This window comes from Enoplosus armatus, chromosome 22, assembly GCF_043641665.1.
Source record: "Enoplosus armatus isolate fEnoArm2 chromosome 22, fEnoArm2.hap1, whole genome shotgun sequence".
Taxonomy (NCBI): domain Eukaryota; kingdom Metazoa; phylum Chordata; class Actinopteri; order Centrarchiformes; family Enoplosidae; genus Enoplosus; species Enoplosus armatus.
The window spans coordinates 7,000,001-7,005,360 of record NC_092201.1 but is presented as its reverse complement, the minus strand read 5'-3'; positions in this window follow the sequence as shown (position 1 = coordinate 7,005,360).

Below are 5,360 nucleotides of genomic sequence, written 5' to 3'. Positions count from 1 at the left end.
TTCTATTGGTCCTTTCCGCATCAGTGGTGCCTCATGATGAGCTTCCTTTGGACTCAAACGAGTTAGAAGTCTTTCATCTCAGAGTTGGAAGTCGCTCAGTCATTCATGTGTAACATTGTACTTGTTGTTCAGCTGCTCTGATTTAAAAAGCCTGTTGGTTTACATGTAGTGTATATTATTATTATTATTATTATTATTATTATTATTATTATTATTATATTATTGACTTCAGGAGAAGAGATTACACCCCTGCACTGGACATGGTTATGTTGCTCAACAAGTGCACACCAGCTGATGTCAGAAAAAACAACTCCTCCGTCCTCCTCCCCCACGCGAACGTCAGCAGTGAGTCTCGGCAGGAAATGATCAGATTTTATGAATCAGTGTTACGTTTCAGTCAAATTTCCTCCCTTCCTGTAAACGGTTCCTGCTCTGCCTTGTACCACCGTCATCTTATGAGCAGAGAGGATACATCTGTGTGAGGCTGAGCTCCACGGGAGACTTCCGTCACCAGAAGATGGATGGATATGTATCAGCAATGAATAAATACACCCAACAACTTCCCTTCATCCCTCCCTCATTGCAACAGATGTTACAGCTCGGTAGTGTTTTCTCTCCCGTGGTGCAATGTGTTTCCACTTTTGTTTATTTATCCTCTCATTCCCGTACTTGTCTTGAGTGGATGCGGAAACTGGATGTGCACGCATGGAACTGCGTGTATGCGTGTGTAGGTGGAAGGCCTCGCTAAAAGAGATTACCCAAGCTCCGTCATGCACTCGATGGGGTTGCGTGACCCCATTGTAAACCTGGAGGATGACCTCTGACCTTTTGAGAAGCGATGAAATGGAGGGAAACCTCCCATTTCCCTCCGCCGGGGTTTGGAGGCTCTTCTGGTGTAGAGAAAGCATTGTTAATGAGCAACCGCCACGTTTGTTTGAAGAGTACGTGTAGGGCAAAAAGAGCACATAAGAGCAGAAACAGGTGTCAGCACTTGACTGGACAGATGATGAAATAGGGGGGTGATTTTTCTTTTTTTGTGATAGTGAAGATTTTAGTTATATTGAGGTCAAAGTATGTTTCTTTAATCACATAACCGCTAGACTTTTTTTCTATCACACGTCTTTTCTGTTAAAATTATCTCTTTGTCTGGATTTTAGAAATATTAGATACCCTAGTTTGGCACTTTCACACGCTAACGGAGAAGAACTTTCAGGCTTCATGTACTTTGATATATAGCTTATTGTACAGCTCTCGCAAAGACAGACAGGTTTACAGAGTTACAATAATGATTGCCTACACAGATGTTTTTTTCTTTTTTGTTCCTTTCCCATGCCTTCACATTCAGGTAAATGTTTAATTTTAACACACCGCTTGCTCAACTGGTAATATATTTGGTGATCTTCCTTTTTTACAGTCAAATGTGTGTGATGAAACAGTCCAGATTTGCTCAGTTATCCCCTTAACTGATGTTCCTCCTCTTGTCCTCCCTTTTCTAATAAATGTTGCCAATATAACTCACCCATGTGCTGATATTTTACAGTTTAACTTTCCTCACCTGTCTTCTGTTACTGCAACTTTTATGGTGTCATATGATCATGGGTACCCCCCCCCCCCCCCCCCAACATGTGCATACCTGTGCACACAAAAACACACTCACTCTACTTTCTTTGCCTCAGCCTGTCAGATAAGCAGCTTTAGGGACTTGGTTAGCAGTTCACCACCGGACAAAAGGAAATGCTGCTCTGTCATAACACCCATGGCTTGCTACTGTTCTTCCTCTGTCCCTCCACCCATCTTTCCTGACTATCTCTCACCTTTTCCTCATCGTGTTTCCTGGACATGTCATTTGCTGAGTAAGGGGTTGCTGCGTGACCTCCCGTAACTTGGAGTAGAAGGTTGTGTTTGGGAACAGGAAGTGAATAGGAAATAGAACTCCTGTGGCATAAAGGAAGTGATGGCTGTTCGTACCATGAACTTCGTATGTCATTTATCGGAACAGCGATTAGTTATTCTGCGCTAGCAGTGGCAATGGCCTCAGGAACGTTGGGTTAGTTGGGCGTGTGCTAAAGAGAGGGAAAGGTCAAAGGGCAGTGTGTGCGAAGTTCAGGGTGGGACATTTCCGATGTTCTCTGTAAAACGGACATCTGGGGTCATGTTACCATAATCATTTTCTCTAACACACACACATATACACAGAACATTAACAGCGCTTCACATACCAACGGATGAAGATACACCATCATATCAGTAACAGCACCTTGACACTCGCCACACACACGGACCTGTTTGACGCCTATCCCCTATCCACTGTGTCCTCATAAGCAGGGTGTCTCGTGTCCTCTTCTATTTTTACCGGCAGGCGCTGAAAGCCTCTGGAAGCTCCTTGTCAATGGGCATCTCATTCCACCGCCAACGGCGTGTCACCATTTATTAAGTCGTCATTACTCAGGGCCACTCCGGCTGCTGCGATGCCGGGGGGTGTCTCAAATAGATCGGCAAGGATAGGTCGGACTGTTGCTGCACTCCCTAAAGGGCAACCCATAAAGGCGTGTTCCAGCACGTCTCACTCTGCCGCTGAAGATCGATGCAGGTAGCCAGGCTGCCATTAGTTTGGCTAATGCAGATAAATGGGAGGAAGGTGGCTGATCAGGGCAGAGGAGAGAGACAGAGGTCGATGGAGAGAGGCTGAGTGTTAGACGAGGGTACTTTCATGTGTCTGTCCACACATCTTTTTGTTTTGGGTAAACAGCTAAAAAGGCTGTTTAGACTAAAGGGGTGATGAGATACGAGGACGTGGACGCCACGGGTTGTGGAAGTGAATGCACAATGGACGGCATGGATGCATGTAGGCACACATCAAGATTAATTCAGAACAACTTAAACAGATGAAAGGAGTAAAGAGGTGCATTCGCTGTCACGCACACACAATGTAAAATTCTTAGATTCTTAAATTCTTAAAGGGGAACATCAGTCTGTGTACAGGTCTTGGAGAGTACTACTGCACATGTGAAAAGCCTTTTGTGGCATAACACACCCACATCTCCGACCAAACTGTTGGTGGTAGAGTTGCATTGTGGGTAATGTACAGTATGTGCCAGGTTTTGGAAGTCAAGGAAGAAGAAAGCATGGAAGGAAAAAGACGTTATCTCTGGTTCTTCTGGATCGACTTTATTTTTTTGTCCATCGTGAGTCTGACAATGATATAGGAGTACAGTGCTAACACTTACATGCTAAATCCACTAATCTATCATATCACCATAATAAAGGCTCAACAACTTAAAGAACAAGTGGGTTGTTTATTACAATTTGGGTCTTATTTTAAAGGATTAAGCCATGATTGCTGAGATCTGGGAACATGGCGACATGGCTAAAAAGTCAGAAACATTAGCAATTAGACAGTCAGACAGTTTGTAAACAAGTCAGTTGTTTAGCCAGATTATCTAAACCACTTTGTCTAGAGGTGAACCCGAAGGAAAATACACCGGAAATGTCAGTATAATCCCTCTTCACACAGGAAAACTACAGTAAGTATAGTCAGTCAAAGGAAAATCGGTCTATAAACTGTGATGGATATTTATGGACAGTTTGGATAATAATTTTACTGTTTGCCTTGAGTTTCTCTTCCAGATAACTTTGGCTAAACAAGGGGTTTAACAAGGGTTTCTAGCCCTGTCTGACCTATTGTCAATGACGCTGTGTTTCCAGATGTCAGCAGTTAACTCGGAGTGTACAATGTTATTTGTACCAATAGGAATGATGACTGAAACTACAAAAATTTGATCCAAGTTGTAATAAACTGGAGTTATTCTTTAAACATGGTGGACCTTTAAGGAGACAGACGCCCCACCTGCTTTGGCATGCTAACTTTTCTTGTACTTTTTCCGGAAATTATGTAGGACACCAACAGCCATGTCTAAAAAAAAGTTAAGGACATCTAATTTTATAGAACACACAAACACACACAAAATGCCAGATCAGATATGCTTTACAATGCAGCAACAATAGTTTCACCACACAAAGCACCGGTGGGTGTGCTGGAATATGAGGGTACCCTTATATCACATGCACAGACACGCTCACTATACCAGCCCAATTTTCAGGTTGTTTTCTTTTAGTGTCTCGAGGTGTGTGAGTTGACACATCAGCACCCCTGTTTATCAAAGCTTTTATCACCTCACCACTGCAATGTCACCCTCTGAGAGGAAGCAGGAGATTCCCACTCACACACACACACACACACACACACACACACACACACACACCTGCAGGGGCTAGCGGGGGTTGAAGGGGGGGTGTTGTTGTTGACCTGCCTTGCTGATGTGAATGACTTAAACAGATACAGGATCCGTCTCAGACTATACAGGTTAACTACCGGCATGTGTTCCCTTCAACCGTCAGACACACATTTAAAAGCTATACTCTCTGTGGGACAATTGTGACTTGTAATTTATGCACAATATCCCCCATAGCTCTCTGAGAAATATGTTAATGAATATTCTGAACTCAAAAGAAAACAAATGCGGTAAATTTATATGAACGTAATTCAAACAAGAAACAGACCTTTGTAAGTAAAATTCTTTACAATCTACTTTGTTGAAGGCGGGGCTTGGAGTATACATGATATGGCTGTTATAGAAATTAGACACTGTTTCTCTCAACTTTTCCCAGGGCTGGAACTGTTTTTCTTCATCTATGTCATGTCGTTCGATTCTTGCTAACTCCCAAACCCACTTCAAGTTTCAACCGAAAGATCCTGAAAAACTCATAAATATGAGCTGCAATGCATTTCAAATTTAAAGAGCTAATGTGGATTATTCTTCATTGGCCTTTCTATATTTCCTGAAATCTTGTTGAACAAATAATCAAACATCATTACCTCGTGCTGAAACAGCTGCAGAAAGTGAGATGATGAAAAGGCTGTAACATATAAATTCCTCCTGTCAAAATCCTGAAGACACAATGTAAAAAACACTCCTGCTCTCACATATAATGTTTTATTCCAACAACATGTCTGTTCTGGTGCTGTTTCTAAAACAAAATCTAACAAATCAGTCTCAACGTTTAAGCCAACATGGATGAAAAATCCTTCAAGTGCTAAAAATTATTTTAAACTTTAAACAAAAGTTTAACGTCTACAGTTCCATGACAACTGGCCAAACACTTTCCACATTTTTTACCATCAAATGATGTAAACCAGAAAAATGGCTCCTGTAACTTTAGGGACATGGTATCGATGCACACCAAATCACACTAAGGTGCACAGCAAAATACCGGAGGACATTTGAGTAATCTTGGTTGTCTAAAATAATTGAGCCAGTCATTAACAAAAACTTGAAAAACCTTCCAAAATGTTTTACAGG